Source organism: Cupressus sempervirens, chromosome 8 (assembly GCF_028749045.1).
Source record: "Cupressus sempervirens isolate cs-2001-9-10 chromosome 8, ASM2874904v1, whole genome shotgun sequence".
NCBI lineage: Eukaryota > Viridiplantae > Streptophyta > Pinopsida > Cupressales > Cupressaceae > Cupressus > Cupressus sempervirens.
In genome coordinates this window covers 662,315,512-662,338,868 of record NC_143125.1, presented here as the reverse complement: position 1 = coordinate 662,338,868, position 23,357 = coordinate 662,315,512, and the positions used below count along the sequence as shown (strand labels likewise).

Below are 23,357 nucleotides of genomic sequence, written 5' to 3'. Positions count from 1 at the left end.
AAATTGTTGAATGGTGAAAATTTCATTTTGATACTCGAGATATTGAATACAATAAGCGTTACTTTTGGAAAGTGAAAGGTGAACTTTAAGTTATATTTATTTTGAATGTATTTTTCAAATCAAGTTGAGTTTCTTATTAAGTATTTATTTTGAAATATAATAATTATTTTTTTGTATTTGTAACATATATAGATTGATCTAATCCTTTCAATTGTCAAACAATTCCTGTTATTAGAAGTTTACATCAAGTGATGACTACAGGAAATCATAAAATTCCAATAATTAAAGTAAGAAAGAAAACACGTTTTTGTGATGATTGCGTTAAGGACAATCCAGTGAGTGCATGTGAAAATATTTTGAATGGATATGTTTCACATTGGAATTTGAAGGAGATAGTTAGAAAGCCTCCTTTTGAAGATGCTGACATTGAAATTGACATTCATGGTCTTGTATATTCAACTAATTATGAGCACATTTTTTATTTAGTTAAGGTAGGTTTGTGTGCATATATACATATATATAAATTAATATACATGTATATTCATTTTAAAATTAATTTATAATCATCTATATTTTTATAGACATGCAGTAGATATTTTTGCAGTTCAAGCCTTACCAGATAATGCAAAAAATGTGGACTATTATCTTTTAAAATGCACAAAAGCAAAACACAATTTTCTAGAAGGAAATATAGATGCTGATCAATAGTCATATCCAATTGGATCAGTTGTTATTGAAGGAACATATTATCAACAAACAAGGGTAACTGATAGTGGTATTGAATTTATCGAATACAAGCCTAGAGGAAAGGTTTTACATTATAGTAACCATGTTATAGCAACCAAATTACAATTTGAAGCAATACAAAGAAGAGGATGTCATGGAAATCAAAAGTGGAAACTGTCTATTGAAGAACATGAAAAACTTCTAGAGATAATAAAAACTAGAGAGGATCCTAACAATACATTGTTTGTGGAGCTCTAGTTCAGCTATGTCTATATAGTTCTTATACTTTCAAATTTAATGTTGACAAGATATTTGTTTTATAAATTTGTATACATTGGATCATTTATCTTGGATATGCGAAATTAGACATGTTTTATTATTTTTATTTAAATTCAACATGGATATCTCATTTAAGACCACCTCTTAGGACCTCCCCTTAAGACAACCTCTTATGACCTCCCCTTAAGACCACCTATTAGGACATACCCTTAGTACCACCTTTTACCTAACCTCTCCTTAAGACAACCCCTTTAATATTTATATGTATTTATATACATGTTTATGTTGTTATGTATTTATGTACATATAATCTTTATATGTTCTTATATGATACATTCTTTATGTAACTTGTATATAATATTTATGTTCTTATATGTATTAACTATTATTAATTAAATGTTGAAACATGCATTCTTTACATCATACTCTTTATATGTTCTTGCATGTATATGTTATATTCTATGTTACATATTACATGTTATATTTTATTAATTAAATATTGTTAATTATAGTTAATTAAGGCATGTCATTAAATATAGTTAATTATACTTAGATTAAGGCATTAAAAATAGTAACATATACATAAACATGAATATTGAAAAAATATACATGCCTACATCTAACATGAACATATTTACATATATCTATGAAATAAAATATACATTCTTTATGTTTGTATAAAATCTAAGTTATGTTCTTATATGTATTAAATTTTATTAATTAAATGTTGTAACATGCATTCTTTAGGTCATAGTCTTTATATGTTTTTATGTACATGTATGTGTTATATTCTTACCTATGCATTAATCTAGACATTCTTATAACATATAAAGTTTAGGATCTCCCCTTAAGACATGTCATTAAATATAGTTAATTATATATTTAGATTTTAAGGCATTAAAAACAATAACATATACATAAACATGATTATTGAAAACATACATGTCTACATTTAACATGAACATATTTACATACATCTATGAACTAAAATATACATTAATCTACATTCTTATGTATAATATAGGATCTCCCCTTAAGACATGTCATTAAATATAGTTAATTACACTTAGATTAAGACATTAAAAGATCAATAACATATATGTGTACACTAAAAGATCGATAACATACATGTACATATACCTAGAGAATAATGTACCCATATCAAATGTATAAAAATATCATGTATCAAATGTCTAGAAATAACATATATAAAACATCAAAGTGTCCATATAAACATGTATCTGGAAATAACATATAAAACATCAAAGTGTCTATATAAACATGTATCTGGAAATAACATATAAAACGTCAAAGTGTCCATATAAACATGTATTTGGAAATAACATATAAAATGTCAAAGTGTCCATATAAAATATAAATCCAAAATACTATATCAAATGTCTCCAAAATAACATGTGTACATAAAATAAAAGGCCATGATCTAATCAACTGCATCCCCCTCCTAACCCTGGATGTCCCCATAAGGGTCTATCAGCTGCATTTGAACCCTGTGTCAAATGATAGTGGACCAAATTATGTACATAAAAATTAAATCAAGGTACATGTATATAAATCAAATATATATTTAAATTGTAACATACTTGAGACTCAAGATGTGTAGGATTTGTCGGTGTTTGCAGATCAGCAAAACATAACATACTATCACTCAGACCCTATAACACATACAAAAACACACACATATATATAAATTTAAATATATAGACATATTATTTACCATAATTAAAATAAATTTAAAAATATAGAGATATTTACCATAACATCATGTAATGCTTTGCTGATTTGACTGATATCTAAATCATGCAATAAAAAAACACTATTACTATCCAAGTCGATAGCGCCACCCTGATCTGAAAGCATGGAGGTAAATAGACCGGGCTATCTTGCCATGAAATCTTGAGTAGCTGGGGCTAGTGCTATAGCCTAGGCTTGTGTAGCAATAGGAGTAGTAGAAGATGCAGGAATGTCCTCCTACCTCTGTGAACCCTTTGATCCTGTTGTACATGAAAAAATATGACTAATCTGAGAGGGGATGTCATGAAGTGGAATCCCTATGACTATAGATAATGTTCAAAATGAATTCAAAAGATCAGATGCTAAACATGATCCCAAATGCTGCAATGCATCCAACTCTGAGACTGCAAAAACCTCTAGTGGAGAAGGTATGTCTACTACTCCATATGCATCATCAATAGGTGCACTAGATGATGCAACTATGGGAATGGTACCTTGAGACCTAACATATATCTACCACATTGATAAGAAGAAATCTTGTACAATTATGTGGCGATGGTGGTGATGCTCAAATAAATCTGTGTCTTGATTGTATCATCAGGATCACTCTAGCCTACAACAACTATTTGTGGACCTCTTGGCATAACCAAAAGGTTTGGACCCACCATTTCCCATTTGTTAACAGGCACAATAGTGTCCACAGGTCTAAATCTATCTGAAAGTCTCCCCAGACCCTACCCAACATGCCTTGGATAATTTGTGTCGTCAACATCATATCTAAATGAAATTTTGCAAACAATTATTTGTAGAAATACAGAAGGAACTCATCCTTCTGTGGCCATCTATGATTAGTGGCCAACTAGTGAGGATACATGAATGGTGCGACAAGCTCATCAATACACTTCATTATAGAGTAGCCTCTAACTCTAGCTCTATCTCTATAAGATGGAAACATGGTCTTCACCATGGTAGTGGAAACCTCAATGTCAACCTATCTATACTTCACAATGCTAGTGACACTATGAGATAGAGAAGAATAAAAAATGTCTCAATGCTAATATCATCAAAAGGGTTGTATGATTCAATGGTCTGAATCATATAGAACAACTCCTCTCGCATCGCTATGATCTTCTTCCTATTAGGGAGGGTGGTAGAAGAGGAAAGTGAGGTGTCCAAAACCTCTATAGCACGAGATAATCTCACAAGTGTATCTTTGAATAACTGCTCTCTATTCTCAGTGGAGGGTGTCGATCTGCATGCTATGCCATACTCAACACTCTGATCCCCTCTATGGACACTAGCATCCCCTAAGGATGTAGGACCATGATCCCCAGAACTAGATGCCATAATATATACATGTATATAATGTATGAGGATATGAGTATGAAGCTACAAGACTGATAAATATCTAAAGATCTGCACATGCACACGCGCACACACACACACACACACACACACACACACACACACACACACACACACACACACACACACACGCACACGCACATGCACACGCACATGCACACGCACGTGCATGCGCATGCACACGCACACGCACACGCACACGAACACGCACACGCACACGCACACACACACGCACATGCACACGCACACACACACACACACATAAACATACATGTGTATAAATTAAAATAATTAAAAGTTAAATTTAATTTGAAACACACATACATATATAAATATAGAAGATTAAATGTATGGTGTTATTCAATCATGTAATGTATGTATTTTAAAACAAATTATCTTAAAGACCATATCTAATGTATTTTAACCTGCTCATGCAAATGTGAAAAATAAATATTCGTACATGTACATGTATATGCGATAAAAAAAATAAAAATTCTTGATTAAATTATAACTAAGTCTACACATGTATATGCGATAAAAAAATAAAATTCATGACTAAATTATATTTTGATTTAACTATAGGGTTAAACAATTTTTCTAAATTTCATATAAATGTAAAAGTGTTTCTAAGTTTCATATAAACATACATTTTACCTAATGTTTTTCTACATTTTTATCTAATTTTTTTTTGCATTTTTTCAGTAATTATTTTTTACATTTTACCTAATGTTTTTCTACATTTTTAAACTAATTTTTAAAAAAAATTTTACCTAATGTTTTTCTACATTTTAAACTAATCTTTTTCTACATTTTTACCTAATTTTTTTCTACATTTTAAAACTATTTTTAAAAACATTTTTACCTAATGTTTTTCTACATTTTTAACTAATGTTTTTCTACATTTTTACCTAATGTTTGACTACATTCTTGCTTATGTTTTAAATAATTTACTAACAAATCTGAAAACCAATTTAAATATATTAAAAAATTAACAAATCTAAAGATTTCACTCATAAAATACATAAAAAACAATTAATTTAAGTACCATTAACATTTACTAAACAAAAAACACATTAAAAAATTAAAAACTGAGGGAAAAAAACCCACTAACCTGTTACAACTAAAACACCTAGACTGCTCTCTGAGAAGTTGGGAACTGTAACAGTCAAAATGATAGTTACAAAGGGTTTTTCAACACTTTTATAGAACTTGGGCATTTCAGCTGGAACCCTTTCATTTGAAACCCTTTTGGCCAAAATGGTACATGCCACATCAGCACAGGATAATGCCATGTATGTATGGCCAAAAATATTACAGCCAAAATTGTTTCGGCCAAAACAGTTATGGCCAAAACCCTTATTGATATCACCAAAGATGTCATAGGTTTGTGCTTCCACCCATGATTCAATCCTATTGTACCATGCCCATGGAGCTTTCTTGAGCCCATAAAGAGCTCTTTTCAATCTATAAACTTTATGTTCTTCACCTACAACTTCATAACTAGGTGGCTGCTCCACATATACTTCTTCTTTTAATACACCATTTAGGAAGGCAGACTTCACATCCATTTGTGATACCTTCTATTTGTGATGGGCTGCAATTTCTATGACAACACACATGGTTTCCATTCTTGCAACTGGGGCATATGTCTCATCATAATCTCTGCCATACTATTGCTTGTACCTCTTGACCACTAAACGTGCCTTATGCCTATCTATTTTTCCTTCAGCATTGCACTTTGTCTTGTATACCCATTTCACTCCAATTACTTGTTTCTTGGGAGGCAAAGTAGTTAACTCCCATGTCTCATTCCTTTCAATAGCATCTATCTCCTCATCCATGGCATTACACCATTTCTCCTCATTCATAGCTTCCTCAAAATAGATTGGATAACTATGAGAAAATAATGCAAAATTTACACTCTCATCATAATCTTCCTCATACCTTTCATCTTGGTATATCTCCCTTAGGCTTTTGGTCTTTCTTGGCAATAGGGAGGTGAGAGTGGTATCTAAATTTTTAGTATTTCTACTGCTACTATTTTACATACTAGCCTAGGGTTGTCTTGAAGTGCTTGGAGCTGTTACTTAGCATATTAAGGGCTGCTTGCCTTTTTTCCTTTGTTTGCAATCTATGTTTGCTGCTCCATCTTCTTGCTGATCACCAATTCCATCTTCTTCCTCTTCAATAGTAGACACTTTACTTTAAGTGCTTGAGGATTCATCTAATGAGTCATCCCATGACTGATTTCCAAGAAACTCCACATCTCGTGAAATGATGATCTTCTTGTTAATTGGATCATACTATCTATAAGCCTTTGATTCTGAGCTATACTTTGTGAAGATGCACTTCACACCTTTGTCATCTAGCTTTTGCCTTTGTTCCTTAGGCACATGTGCATATGATACACATCCAAACACTCTCATGTGCTCAACTGTCCATCTATTCTTTGACCAAGCATCAAGAGGTATCTTGTCACAAACTGATTTTGTAAGACACCTATTAATCAAATATACTACTATTGCTACAGCTACTCCCCAATATTTAGTTGGAAGTCCTTTTGCTTTTGTCATACTTTTTTCCATTTCAACAATGATCCTGTTCTTTCTCTTGGTAGCTCCATTTTGCTTGAGAGTATAACTGGCTATAAGTTCTTTCTTGATGCCATTCTGCCTGCAAAAATTTACAAACATATTCGAGGTATACTTCCCTCCTCTATATGATCTAAGGACTTTTACATAGTGTCCACATTTTTTTTCAGCTAGGGCTTTAAATTAAAAAAATATATCAAATGCTTCAGGTTTATTCTTCAAAAAATACACCCGTGTCCTATGACTGAAATCATCTATGAATGTCATAAAATAAGTACTCCCCCCAATAGAAGTAGTTTGCATAGGGCCTACCAAATAAGAATGGACCAATTCTAATGGTGCCCTAACCCTTTTAGAATTTCCAAAATTAAAGGGAAGCCTATGTTGCTTACCCAATATGCAAGCTTCACACTTGTCATATGAATCTACAATGCTTGGCAAACCGTCTACCATTCTTTTCTTGGACAACAAATTTAAACTAGCAAAGACAAGATGCCCATACTTGAGATGTCAAAGCTTGGAGGGTCTTCAATCATGCTCCTAAGAGCTGATTGCTGATGTACTACTGTACATGCATGCTTGGGAGGTGCAACACTAAGTTTAGAAGAGAAACATGTCTCTATCCTCGATAGGAACATTCGGTTCTTTATCATTTGGATTGCTACAAGTAATCTATTACTCCCATCCTTCTCATGAATGACACATTTTTCATTTTCCATTAGCACTTTATATGCATTTTGAATGAGTTTTCTAACACTCATCAAGTTGTACTTCATACCGGGGAAAAAATACACATTTTATATCTCCTTCTTCTCACCTTGCTTGGTGCAGACCATAATAGATCCTTTTCGCACAATGGGAATGATTCCATTATTTTCCATCTTAATTTTAGACTTAAAAGTCTTATCAATGAAAGAAAATAAACTTTCATTACCACTCATGTGGTTGCTACAACCATTGTTCAGGTACCATACATCAGGGCTTCCTTCTTCACTGATGTTACACATGATGAAGTCTATGGGATTGCTTGTATTTCCCATGTTCACATTAGCCACATTAGCATTTTTCTTTGACTGAGCACCCTATTTCTTCTAGCATTCACTTGCATAATGCCCATACTTATGATAATAGTAGCATTCAACATTACTCTTATTGGTGTTGTAATTCTTCTTACCTCCTCTAGAGTTGTTTTGAGAGGTGCTTGCTCCCTCTTGATTTCTTGCTCTTCTTGAGCTTTCTACACCAACATTCCTTTGACCATTCCTTCCATGACCTTTGCTTCTTGAATTCTCTTGAGCCTTGAAAGATTACTCTTGGGAAGTTGTAGCTAATTTGTTTATCCAATGCTCATGGGTTTGAAGAGTTCTCGTCAACTCATCCATGTTCAATGTGGTGAGGTCCTTTGCTTCCTCTATGGTCATCACAAGGTTGTCATATTTCTAAAGAAAACTCCTCAATATCTTTTCTAAAATCCTTTGCTCATCATAGTCTCCTCCATTTGATTTGAGCTGGTTTATCAAAGTGGAGATTCATGAGTTAAACTCTGCAATAGGTTCAACATCCCTCATCTGAAGGTTCTCAAACTCTCTTCTAATCATTTGTAGCTTCACTACTCTAACCTTATCAATCCCCTTGAAGTTCATCTCAAGGATATCCCATGCTTCTTTTTCATAATTTGCTACTACAATCTTGGGAAAAACTATCTCTGTGATCGCTGCTTTAATTAGACTTAATGCCTTAGCATCCTTTCTCCTTAACTCTTTCAACTGAGTCTTTTGTGGATTTGTGAGAGCAACATACTGAGTTGGGTCTATCACATCATCGAACACATTTATCACAAACTCCCATAAATCATTTACAACCATTATGGTTTTCATCTTGTTTTCCCATGTATCATAATTTTGTCCATTAAAGGATGGTGACTGCTACCATATCTTTCCTGTATCTCCTGCCATGTCAAATATCCTAGAAAAAAAATGCCCTAACTTTCTATGGATGTGGGGCCTCAAAGCTCTGATACCATGTGAAAAATAAATTCACAACCCTAAATTTTTTCTCATCACATGAAGGTGCTAAGTTCTAGTTTTGATTTGTACCGATGGATGTTGAGTGACAAGAGGGTGCCAAGTAAGCTTGGTACAAGAGGAAGCTGAGTGAACTTAGCAAAAAAAGGAGCAACTCAGCTCAAGTATATGCTGAGTGAGCTTGGCAATAAGAAATGCCAAGTGAACTTAGTAGCCACTACAAAGTGGTTCTCGATAGAAGGGTATGCCAAGTGAGCTCGATAGAAACAAAAAAGTTATAAACTAGTAAAAGACTAAATCAAGTGACAATATGACAGACTACCATTAAAACACAGAGAGCTGAAGGATGAAGATTTTAACAAAGAACTTCTCAAATGCAAAACATGCAATAATGAATAAGAGAAGAACAACCAAGATATGTATGCCTGCTTGCTTGCTATTCAAATATGATAAACTATTACAAAATCTAGGAGCATTTAGCCTCAACCAGAAAACCCTAAAATCTTCAAATAGGTAAAACCTAAAACTTTAAGTTTTAAATTTACAGCTCTAATGGTTGCATACAATAATGCCTAGAGCAATCTCTGCTTCATAGGAAAAATCCAAAAAAAACAACAACAAACTTACAGAATGACAAGAGGAAGCACGTGCAACTATAGACACGAGAACAAACTTCCTTATATCTTTTGCACTTTGACTTGATCTGTTGATCGACTATTTCTTCTTCCTTCTTTGCTCTGCTTTGAAACTCTTTGATCTACTAAACTAATCAAATGAAATTGATTCATTCCTTTTGTCTCTCTTCAAAAATATTTTCCCCCTCTTTTTCAAATTTGAAACTCACCTACTGAGCATTAATATTTTTGACATGGTTAGGGTGGTAGGTGGGAATTTGGCTTCAAGGGCAAATGAATATCTGCATTTAATATTTCAACAACTTGATCAAAAATCCTAGATGCATTAAGGTATGTTTTTCATTTAGGCCATATAGCTCATAGTGTGATTCCATCATATTGAAAATCATTTACTATTTTTTTTATGTTAGTTGTGACTGTAAATTAGGGCTTGAAGTAGGAAGAACCTTTTTTTTTGTTTTTCAAGTTTTAAATGTAATGAAACACTTCAAAATCCAGATCAAAATGTTATGTATGCATAGGTTTTTGTAAGAGATTTTTTTTTTTCTTTTTGGCTCTCTTTGGGTAGGATTGTTTTCTCACAATATAGAAGAATTTAAATTTTATTTACATATATTATGTTCTAGGTTTTCATCTCTTTACTAATTAGTTTATCTCTATGCTTGATTTTTTTTTTTTTTTTTGTATATCCTTGAATAATTTTAATTTACAACCTTTAATAATTGAATTTGGAGAACATTTTTAGTCATCTATCATATTACATTTGTAAAAAATTAAATTGATGGTAGAGCTAGTACAAATGTAATATCAATCAGCCTCTTTACTAGCCATCTACTTGACCATGCCCTTCACCAACACAACTAATTTGTAGCTATAGTAGAAGAGGATCTTCAAGAAATGTTTTAGAACCATTTTCCAAAAGTTTTCATAGTAGGTCTTCACTATTTCTAATGAATACTCTTATCATTTTCTTTCCCTTGCAACCCAAATTTGAGAGCATCAGTCAAAATATGAAAAAATTTCACTTCACTTGAATTGACTGTTCCATGTATTTTTCAAGCAATATATCTAACATGCACACACTCACTTTCAATGATTCATTTGTCTAAGTTTCAACTAATCCTCCTCAACTCCTCATATGATTGTCAACTTGAGCGGCTTGAACTACAAAATAAAAACTAGTCACAACAAAAATTAAGATAATGCCTCAATAGCTTCCAAAGAAATATGACGCCTTACCTCTCAATTTTGGTTAGTGAAATATGTGATTAACAGTAAAATAAGAGTGTGGAGTGCTATTCCACAAATCATGTCTGTCCAAATGCCCTATTTCAGCATACAAAATTGAAATTCAAAAGAGTTTCATACTTTTCATAATGGATAGATAAATAGAAGAGATCCAAAGTGTATACCTTGGCTCTAAGGTTAAACTTATATGCAATAAGAAGTCTAAGGGATAATCCAATAACATAGTATCACACTATGTTTACATACACTATTAGACTTTGCCAACCTCCACCTACAGCCTCACCTGAGATTTTTGCACTGATAAAAAAGAGGTTTCAATAAACTTGATATAGCAGTATGAATCTATAATGAAAAGGATCATGAACTATATAGTATAAGCTATTTATCTTTCACAATTGCCTCCATGCAAAATAATATTTGTGAATGGGTATTTAGATTCTACCTAATAGAAATGGTGTACACTATTCAAAACCATTGTCACTCCAAGTAACATTACCATGGTGGACACTGTTTCCATGACCACTTCATTACTCGTGAATAGTACTGCAAAATCATCTTTGGTTGCAAGAATGATAGCCATGAATATAAGCCTAATTGACAATGATGTTATAACCACCACCACATTAGAAAATTTTGCAGCTTTAGGGTGACCAGCTCCAATTTCATTCGATACTCTCACACTACATGCATTGAATGAGAAATAGGCATGGATTGAAAGTTTAACATAGAGATGAAATGATTTTGATTGTTCAAGTAATATATGTTTACCACTGAATATATCTAGTAGTGGGCTGATAAATTTTATTTCAAAAGAATCCAAAATGAGTATGAAACATGATATACTGAAAGGAAAATTCATACTTAATGGCAACATTGAAAACAATGAAGATCATGGCTTCCTATCCATTCAGATTCATGTTGTAAAAGAAACAGATTAAGAACTATCCAAAGGAGAACATTTCACTACTGATTGCAAAAAAAAAAAAAAGTTTAAACAACTATATACACCTTTAGATGCCCAAACCCTAAACCCTAAACCTATGAAATGCTCATTTCTGATTAAATTGCTACTACACAAGTTGCATTTGAAAGATAGATAATGCATTGACTTCAATTGTTTCATTTTTTAAATTACCCATCATCATAATGATTGACATCATTTACCATATTTTTTGAGAATTGTGTCTCAACCTCGCAAGCTTTTTCTAAAATAATGTAGAAAATTGCAGAATTTTTTTGTGGTAGTATTCCACATGTTTATGAGTTGGAAGAAGGTGTATGAATTGTGAAAAACATGTTTTGTCCCTAGTGCAATATAGGAGGACTATTTTTAGGGTATAAACAACTCATTATATGACATGTGGCATGGTTGTTTTGCCTATGGTTTTGGCCCATGGTTTTGTAAGACCACAAATGGTTTCCAAGTTGTAAATTACTAGAAAAGGAGGGCTTGGGGAGGTGTTTGTATCATCAAGTTTTATTTGCAAGACTAGGTGCTAGAAGAAGTCTCTCTGACTCTGACTCTGAGTTGCAGTTGTGGTGGTGTGCTCCTCTAAGAACTTGCATTGCAAGTGTATTGTAATCTTCTTGATTTGAGAATATATTGTGCGAGTTTTAGAGGGTGAGGCTTTTCTCTCGGAAGGGATTCCCCATGGTAATCATTGTGTTATGTGTTTATTTGTTATTTTGATTATATTGTTATGCATTTTTGAGATCTTTGCAATAGTTAGTTGAAATTGCATAATCATCCTCTCAAAGATTAGTGTAGGAAGCAATTCCCCACACCTTTTCTTCCTTACAAGTGGTATTAGAGCTTGGCTGGTTTTGGTTCTATTTGTTGGCTACAGGGTTTTTTGAGCTAATCAAATTTTGAGTGGGAGCTTGTGTAGCGATTTTCATTTTTGTGTTATAGGATTGCAGAAATGGAAAGCATATTAGGGATGATTGATGTGGAGAATTTTTCTGGCACAAAATTTGAGATGTGGAAGCTGAGATGGAAGATCCATTGAATGATCGAAATCTATGGGATGTGATTAATGAGAAGATGTTGAGGCCTGTAAATCTAACTTTAGATGCACAATATGATCTGACAGATAGAAATACTATAGGTCTTGTTAGATTGTGACTTGTAGACTCAATTTTGATTAATGTCCATGAAGAATCTACCATGAAGAAGCTTTGGAAGAAGCTAAGTGAGATATATCAAGCAAAATCACTTATGAACAAGATTTCTGAAGGAAGAAGTTGTATTTCTTGAGAATGGAAGAAGGTGGATGAACTTCTAAGCATCTTGAAAGTTTTAATATGTTGGTGACTCAGTTGACCTTAGTTGGGGTGTCGATGGATGAAGAAGAAAGGTTCCAAATCTTGCTATGTTCATTATGAAATTCATAGCACAGCCTCGTCATAGCCATAGGGAGCACTTCAATTGTCTTGAAAATGGAGGACATTGTTGGTTCTCTACTTTCTGAGGAGATGAGAAGGAAGGTCTCTCTAAATTCCAAAGAGGCTTTGAGTGTTTGAGGAAGACCAAAAGAAAGAGGCAAGGACAAAAAGTAGCATGGTCATTCTAAGTCCAAGAATAAGGGGAGATCAAAATCTCCTAGTAACTCCAGGGTGATCTGCTAGAATTGTGGCAAACCTGGACACTTTTGAAAGGACTACAAAGAGGAGAAGAAGAAAAAGATGAAGAAGCAAGATTCTAATTCTAAGTCCAAGAAAGAAGATGGAGATGTTTTCATTACAGCCTTGGCCACTCATGCAAGTGAAAATGCATTGTTGATAGACTTAGGTGCATCTTTTCACATGACTCCTAATAGAAATTGGTTTAGTAAGTATGAAAAGTTTGATGGTGGTAAGGTGTATTTGGGTGATAACTCAGTTCTTGATATTGTTGGCTATGGAAGTATTCATGTGAAATTTTTTGATGGAAGAATTAGAAGATTTGAAGGTGTCTTGCATATCCCAGGACTAGTGAGAATTTTTTTAATATGTTAGCAAACTAATAGATGCAGGTGTCTATATATAGTTTTCTAAAGCAGGTGTGAAAATGGTGAGAGGCGCTATGGTAATAGCAAGAGGAAGTAGATTGGGTACATTTTACTAGCTTGATGCATGCATGGTTGATTGCAATAGTACTTCTGATAAGACTGTGAGGATGACTACTTTGTTGGAGAAGAAGAGGGTTTCTCTTTCAATAGATGGTCATGGTTTTTGGGTACCCAAGGGTGCTTTACCTTCTGAATCAAAGTTACCTATAAAAAAGACTATGTTATAGCACTAGAGACTCAGCCACATAGGTGAGAAGGGTTTACAAACCTTAAAAAATAAAAACCTTGTTAATGGGTTGAATGATTGCAATCTTGAGTTTGATTTTTGTGAGCATTGTATCTATGGTAAACAAAACCACATTTAGTTTTATTCAAGTTCTCATAAGTCCTCATGTATTTTGGATCTAATCCATTTAGATGTATTTGGTCCAATTGATGTTTCTTCTATTGGTAGATCAAGTTGTTATTTTTCTTTCATTGATGATTTTGATAAAAGAACATGGGTTTATTACCTTGGGAGGAAAGTTGAAGTTTTCAGTCATTTTAAAGAATTTAAAGCAATGGTTGCATTGCAAACTAGAAAGAAGATATAGTTTTTGAGAACTGATAATGGTAGTGAATTTTTCTCTGATGATTTCAACACATTTTGTAATGATTGTGGTATTAAAAGAGAGAAGGAAACTCCATATTCTCCACAACATAATGGAGTTGTAGATAGAATGAAGATGACCTTGATGAAGAAGGCTAGGAGTATGGTGAGTGGAGCTAGACTAGAACAAAAGTTCTAGGCTGAAGCTGTAGCCTCTACTTGCTACTTGATAAACAGGTCAACTACATCAGATCTTGTTGATAAGACACCAATGGAAGCATGGTCGGGCGACAAGCCTTCACTTGGACATTTGAGAGTTTTTGGTTGTGGGGCATATGCTCATGTGCCAAAGGAGAAGCATACAAAAATTGGATAGCAAAATTGTCAAATGTATCTTCATTAGATATAGTTATGGTGTGAAAGGATACAAGATTTGGGATCTTGTTGCACAAAAGGTATTTTATTCTAGAATTGTTATATTTAGAGAACCTAAGCTTCTTCTATTACAGTGCAACCAGAATGGATAGAAGAAAAGAAGGATGTGATTCAACTTTCTTCTACAGCTGAGAAAGTTGAATCGAGGCCCTTAGAAAGACAAGATATTGAAGAGAGCTCTATGAGTTCTAAATCATCAGAGGAAGAGGGGGAACTTGATCATGAACTTGAACCTGAATCAGATATTGTTCGAAGGTCTAGTAGATAGAGGAAAGCACTAGAAATGTATGGATATTCTCTTGATGATTGGAGGTGTATATTTTCTTTGAATGCTAATATAGATGAACCAAAATCTATAGAAGAGGCTCTTGGTATGAATGATTCAGAGTCCTGAAAAATAGCCATGGAAGAAGAGATGGTAGCTCTTAAGAGAAATGACACATGGGACCTTGTACCATTGCCTGAAGGATGAAAACCTATTGTTTGTAAATGGGTGTTCAAAAGGATGATGGGTTAAAATGGAACCATTGAGAAGTATAAAGCACAATTGGTTGCAAAAGGTTACTCCAAGGTTGCAGGAATTGATTATGGTAAAAAAATTTCTCCTGTAGAAAAAATGACATCCATTTGATTTTTACTTTCTATTGTAGCAGCTTATGATCTAGAAGTTGAGCAGATGGATGTGAAGACATGTTTCCTTCATGGAGATTTGGAGGAAAAAAATTATATGACACAGCCAAAGCATTTTATGCTGAAAGGTAAAAGTCATTTTGTTTGCAAATTGAAGAAATCCTTGTATGGTCTAAAACAAAGTCCTAGGATGTGGTACCAGAAGTTTGATACATATGTATTGAGTTTTGGATTTGTGTGATCCAAATCTAATCACTTTATATACTACAAGTTTGATGATGATTATCTCTTGGTTATTGCCTTATATGTTGATGATATGTTGTTTGTTGGGAAAGGAAAAGTTTTGATTGCAGAATTAAAATCTTAGCTCTTAGCAAAGTTTAAAATGAAAGATCTTGGTGCAGCAAGGTACATTCTTGGAATGGAGATTATAAGAGAGGCAAAATAGAAAGCTTTGACTAGGCTAGAGTAAGTATGCTGGTAATATTTTAAGAAGATTCAATATGCTGGATTCCAGACCATTGAGTGTTCTTGTTACTATGGGAACAAAGATTTCTAACTCAGTCTCATTCATCCCCATTAGAGATGGAAGAGATGAGTTGAGTACCATATCAAAGTGCTATTGGAAGTTTGATGTATGCTATGGTCTGTACAAGACTAGACATTGCCCAAGTAGTGGGAGTACTTACCTGTTACATGTCTAATTCAAGAAGAGCACATTGAGATGTAGTAAAAAGAGTTTTTAGATACTTGCAGGGTACCTTAGAGTACTCTATATATTTCCATGGAATAGGAAATGAGCATTCCTTGGATATTCAAGGCTATGTGGATTTAGACTAGGCTAGTGATGTTGATAGAAGAAGATCCACCAATGCATATGTGTTTGCATTATTTAGTGGTGCAATCAATTTAATGAGCAAGTGACAAGCTATGGTCACTTTGTCCACTATAGAGGCAAAGTATATGACAACTACTTATTCCTACAAGGAAGCTATCTAGCTTAAGAGACTGTGTTTAGATATATAGTTCAAACAGGGTGCAGTGACAATTTATAGTGACAGTCAGAGTGCAATCTACCTAGTGAAGAACTCAACATTTCATGCTAGGACCAAGCATATTGATGTACAATATCATTTTGTGAGAGATATGGTCAAGGATGGCAAGGTGAAGCTAGACAAGGTGGAGACTTTGGCGAGTGTTGTTGATGCATTAACTAAGCTTGTGAGCACAGAGAAGTTCAGATGGTGTTCAAAGTCTATGAGCCTCTCGACTCCTAGCAATTAAGTCCATGACACTTTGGATCCCCTAACTCTTGCAAGGTGTTCGACAAGTGGGAGAATGTTGTGAATTATGTTTCCACCTCACAAGGTTTTTCTCTCAAAAATTGTAGAAAATTCTAGAATTTGTTTGTGGTAGTTTTTCACATGTTTATGAGTTGGAAAAAGGTGTATGAGTTATTGAAAATGTGTCTTGTCTCTAGTATAATATAGGAGGACTATTTTTAGAGTATAAACAGCTCATTATATGACTTTTATGGGGGTCTAAACTAGAGGACAAAATATGGACGAAAATGTTATTCTTGGAGTTATAAATGACAAGTGGGTAACATGTGGCATGGTTGTTTTGCCCATGGTTTTGTAAGACCATAAATGGTTTCCAAATGGTAAATTACTATATAAGGAGGGCTTGGGGAGGTGTTTTTATCATCGAGTTCTGTTTGCAAGATTGGGTCCTAGGAGTCTCTCTAAGTTCGAGTCCAAGTTTGAGTTGTGGCGATGTGCTCCTATAAGATCTTGCATTGCAAGTGTATTGTAATCTTCTTGATTTGAGAATACATTGTGCAGGTTTTGGAGGGTGGGGTTTTTCTCCTGGAAGGATTTCCCCATAGTAATCATTGTGTTATGTGTTCATTTTTATTTTGATTATATTGTTATGCATTTTATGATCTCTAAAATAGTTAGTTGAATTTGCATAATCGTCCTCTCAAAGATTATGGTAGGAAGTGATTACATGCACCTTTACTTCCTTACAATATCTCCAAACTAAATAAGAAAAAATCCACAAATGATATGAGTAATACAGATTGATTCATTTCCTTAGAGATACACTATTGTCAATTTTTATTACTAGAATGAATTCTATAATTTTAAGTTAAATTCATTGATCTCCATATATCATATATTAAAAAAAATCAAGCATTGTGCTACTAACCATAACATAACACTCGAAGCCACTGAAAGTTGAAGAAAAGCCCATAGATCATGAAAAACTAGCTAGGAGAATCCTTTGCAAGCATCTTGACAAAAGTAAACAATATACAAAAATTGATCAATATAAAAAATATAGCATGATAAGTTTGTTGTAGTAGATACTCCAACCCACCCTAAACCTACCTCAAAGATTAATAACCAGCTCAGAAAAGCATGGACTACAAATGTTGCTAAGGAAATATAAGCCATGGCCATAAGTTTTCTTTGTGCATGAAGAAAATTTTGCATTGGGAAATATAATGCATAGGCAAATAGTTGTTGTAGCATCCAAAGTGAATATTTACTAGACAGATCAGCTACATCATCTTCCTATTCCAAAAGCTTAGGTTCCATTTGGATCGTGGATTTGAGTAGGAATTTGAATTTAGAATTCTCAAAAATTCTGAATCCCCTTTTGGATTTGCAAAATGAGAATTAGAGTTTGGATAAATGTGGATCTAGTATCCCCATTTGACCCCCAAAATAAGTATTTCATCTCCTCTCAAAATACTTGTTATTTGGAATTCTCATTTTAATTCCTATTTTAAATCCCATTTTTTGGAAATGATGATTTCGACTAAAGTGAAATTTTAATTGGGTTTAACATCTGGATGCCCATTTGGGAGCACCTATTTTTACACATATTTTTGAAATTTAATTGATTTGTAACTAAGAGGTGAGTAATTTCAAGAAATGATACCCTTTGCATCTACTTTGTGCACTCTTTGAATGCCATTTTGTAAAAATTAGTAGGTGTTGCTTGAAGAAATTAGAAAGATTATTGCAGAAATTTGTATGAATACAATTTTTTTAAATTGGAGAATTTTTTTTGGCTATTGTTGCACCTTCTCATATGTTTGGAGAAAGTAAAATATCTAATACACACACATAAAAATTCTTTCTTCTTTCTTTTAACTTTTTATTGAATTTTTGTTTTGCAATGAACATTGACATTTTTGGTAGGTGTGGAGTTCAAAGCGCCATGAATAGGGACTTGAACAAATTGGAGATATGAATCGCTTTTCTCACTATAACTTTTATATACATATTTTGGACCATATATTCATATTTTGAACCAAATAGGCTTGGAATAAGAAATTCCAAATATCAAATATTTTGGGTTTGAACCAAACAATCCCTAAATAAATTCCTAAAACTGTAATATGGATTTCGAGATCAAGAATCCTAAATCAAAGATTTTAGATTCCAATTCTTAAATCATATTCTAGCAACCAAATGAGCCCTTAAGGATTGGAGTGGCAAAGATGTAAATAGAACTCAAAGGAACTATTATAGCTAGTAATATTAACCGTGAATGTTGCAAATACATTCCAACCATTTGAAGTTTTTGTGCTCCAACTGGCTAACAATAGAGGGTTTCTAATGCACTGCCCATTCTCAGCTGTATACAAAGAAATTAAAATTTTGTCATGGTGAATTTAGTAAAATGAAAATGATTTTGAGCTTTATAAAAAAATCATGATTGATGCACTATGTTCTCTTGAATTACGTAGAACTATTATACCAAAATAAGGGAAAATGTAATATGTGGGCAATATGGGGCTAGGCTAATCTTCAGAAAAATGTACTAAAGAAAAAAAAAGTCATTTTTTTCCTAGATTCATGAAAATGTTGTGATTTTTTCCCTTTTTTGTTGTTTTCAACTATGAACTATGTAGATTGCTGATTTTTTCAAAAAAATCCATCATATTTTCAATTTTTTGAAAATAGGTGAACTATATAGTTTGCAAGGAGGATAGTTGTGTTCAACAATATGTGGGTAGAATGGATTCATTATTTGAAAAGTTTATATTGAAGTTGAAAAGAAAAAACTAGAGTACCAAATTCATAAGTTTTGAATGTTATGTGAATAGAAGAGGTAGGGTATGTAAGGGCTATGCATTTAGAATATTTTCTGAATTATCTAGTGGCTTCATGGCTTTTTTCTATATAAAATAGTATGATTATAAAGATACAAATGGACATATATTTTACATTTTTTTAAATGTAAATTGGATTTTTACATATGCATGTAGGTTGATGATAATTAAATAATAAAACATTGTTTTAGATACATTGTTAACTTAGCATTGTTTTAAGTTTTCTAAGATATCTTAACCCTACTAAGCAAGTTCTATTGTGAGAATATAGAACATATAAAATAAGAAATGAGGCTAATACACACACACACACACACACACACACACACATTACTCCGATATTATATTAAAGTAATATATAGTTTAAACTAGAGATAATAAGTGACTTAATAATTAAATCAATATGATTTAATTAATAAGAGGTTCATTTGGCATAAGTGAATTCTAAAAATTTCAAATTTCATTTGGGTGCACCAAATCAAAATTGTGAATAGGAATATGTATTCTATTTTTTTTTTCCCCAAAAATAAGCATTTGCAATTCCACCTAAATAGGTGGAATAGGAATACAGATTCCTGTTCCAATTTTATTTATTTTAGAAAACATAAAATTTTGGGTTGTGAATTCTCCATCAAATCCAACTGAACCAAATAAGAATATGAATATGTATTCTTATTCTATATTCTAGAATAGTAATCCCAGAATACGTATTCCTATTCCCATATTCTTATTCCCACAACCAAACATTTGTAGAAGTTATCACAACCAATCTAATATATATTCCAACTAAAAAATATTAACCCTTAAAAAATTCTATGCTGCACAAAATCACTTGATGTACAATCCTGACCTCATCCCTTATGGTGTTGGAGCCTTGCACTCATGAAGACTTGATCCTTGGTGGGCTCTTTGTAAGCCATTCAACTTCACCAATAGACCAAGAGCCCACAGAATCACATCTAATTTTCAATATCACGAGACCCTAAAATATTTCATATAAAATTATTTTCCTTGTCTTAATTTATAAATAGTGTTATTAATTAATATTAAATATTATTATCACAATGAAATAAATATTCTTATATACTTTTAATTTATTATTGTTAATTTTATTAATAACCTTATTTTGTTTATAACCAGTTTTGCATTATTTTATTTTTGATTCCATAAAAATATATTGAAGAAATAATTATCTCTAATTTTTTTTTTGACATATGAGTTGATTGAGAATAATCCTCAACCACTCAATTTTGACCATTTAAAAAATTAAAAAGTTATAATAATAACCTCTTCTAGAATATAATGAGAAACAAATCCTAGGCAACATCAATTTCTTTTAAAATATTTATGATCTCAAAGACAAACTATTAATATATATTAAATGTACAACTATTGACATTATTAGTTCATTCAATTCAATTGACCAATCAACTCATAGATTTTGCAAGATTACAAGAAACTTCAAATGTTCATATATTTTTCTAATTTTTTAGTATTTTAAAAATCCCATTTTTCATTCATTCTATTGGACCATGCTATTTTTGGTAGGGAGAGAATTCAACTTTCTTCAACAAAAATAAAAATATTTTCTAACAACTCTATCATGCATGCATTAATTACAACTTTATCTTTTACACATTTGTGACAAGTTGATTAGATTAAAAAAAAAAATCATTTTTATCTTCCACCTCAAAAATGAATATCTAATCAATATTAATTATCAAAATCTACTTTTATTACCAAGTTCAAACATAGAATTAAATATTTTATATTTCTTATTTTAAATATATCTATTAGTTTTACATCAATGTTTATTTTTGCCAATTGTAAAATGCTATTTCTTTAAGTTTAAACTATGTTTTACTAGCTACTATTTTACAATCTTGCTTTTATTTTATTTAAGACCACTTTATAGATTGTAAAACTAATACTACCCCTCAAACTTACTAGTTATTTTGGTAGTTTAAATTAAGTAATCAACAATTTATTTTTTAAAATTAATTATTTCAACTTATAATTGAATTGGTAGAAATGAGCAGTTCATTCATATAATATAATTTTTATTGTTATTTATATATTTCTTGAAATAATATGTAATTATTAATATTTTTAAAATTCCCTTCAACTTTCCCCATCATTCTACATTTACTCGTCCTTATAATAATATATCATTCTCTCTTTTAGCTCTTTCTTCGTATCCTTCCTATCTATCTATAAATATCTATTTTCCTTCTTGTCTAATTATTGGCAAGAACTTTGATGCAATGCATCTAACAAAAATAGCTTTTGTCATTCCTTTGACAATGTGACCATGAAAATATTTGGTAAATACGTTGCAACTACTAATAGTACCTTATTCTTTTACTATCTATATCAAATTGTTTCCCAAATAAGAGAGACCGATCACAAAGTTTGATTGTTAAAAAAAATCTATATTTAGATTAAAACAAATAAATATCCAACCAAAAGTAGCAACAATTATTCAAAGTTCATAATGTACTTTTGTGATATTTACAAAAAAAAAAAAAAGCAGTTACATTATAATTTCCAATAACTTAATAAATATAAACAAAATATATTTGGATTTCTACATACGCTTCTAAAAATTTCCATTACTAACTATGCCTTGTATAGATTCTAATAATAACAACTGATATTTAATACTTTTGATATCCTCACAGTAATTAATAATGACTTTGTGTCATAATTAGAACTAGGTATCATTCTTGGGGATGATCGCTTAGAGTTTGGATTGGGACGAAATGGAAAAAATGAAAGACAAATGAACTTGCAGTTGGGAATTCCTACGTGCCCATTCTTGTATTTTTTTTTGCATTTAATTCTTATATTAAGAATTGCATGATAAATCTATATAAGCCTAGTTACATTTTAGCTTAAAGAGTCCCATTGCATTTCCTAATAAGAAATTGCATATCTTGTTGCAAATTTGGCAATATCTTCATCATACTTGCATCAACTATGCTTTATACTTATTTTAGACTTAATCAATGAAAGAAAGCTTTAAAAAATGATAGTTATGCTTGACCAATTTTATGTTTGACAAGCTTATGAACCTCTTAAACTAGAAATGGTAGATTGGGTATCTTAGTGTGTTTGACCGACACCATCCATGAGATCTCTTTTACCTAGGTCCATACTGGAGGGTAAACTTTAAGAAACCCCCCTCTAGAAAAAAGATATAAATTATTGGTGAATCTTTTATTATTTTGAAAACCCAAATAATTTTTATTGGTGAACCTCTTAATTTTTAATTTTTAATATTATTTGCATTGAAAATTATTTTGGAATCATAATTTTTGAGTAGAAAAAAATGGAAAATCTCAGTAATAATAGGAAGTTCACTAATTGTCATGGAATATTAAAAATCAAAATTGAACATGTTTTATCTCATGGAAATTATGAGGATAATTACATTATATTTTAAATCAATAGGGAAAACTAAATATTGGTAATATATCCTAAAGTAACTAATAATTATGATAATTATTGGTTACTTAATTTTAATTTCTTTGATAATATATAATATTTAGGTGAATACAATCTAATATTTTATTGAATATTGAGGTGAAAAAACTATTGAACGATTTTAAATATTTTAGAACTAAATTTAATAAAAATGTGGTGATTTAGGTTGCATTAAATCTTAAATTATTAGCCAAATTACTAGCAAAAAAATTCTAAAATTTAAAAAATTATGAATATTCACCACTAAAAAACACCCTAGTCCAAACTTTTAATAAGGGTCAATAATTTGATTTCACAATTCCTCTTTTCTCTATCATAGTCGTATCCTTCTATTTGTCCTTGTTTGATCCAACTAGCATGTAGTGTGGTTGAGATTCTTGAGCAAGAATTGAGAAAGTTTAAAGAAAAACTCATATGA

The 23,357-nt window shown here is 31.9% G+C and overlaps 1 pseudogene; it reads right to left on the bottom strand.

Moving 5' to 3' along the window:
- Positions 1–10,566: 10,566 nt before the first annotated feature.
- Positions 10,567–23,357, bottom strand: part of LOC149544194 (protein DETOXIFICATION 35-like) — a 54,420-nt pseudogene continuing 41,629 nt past the window's right edge.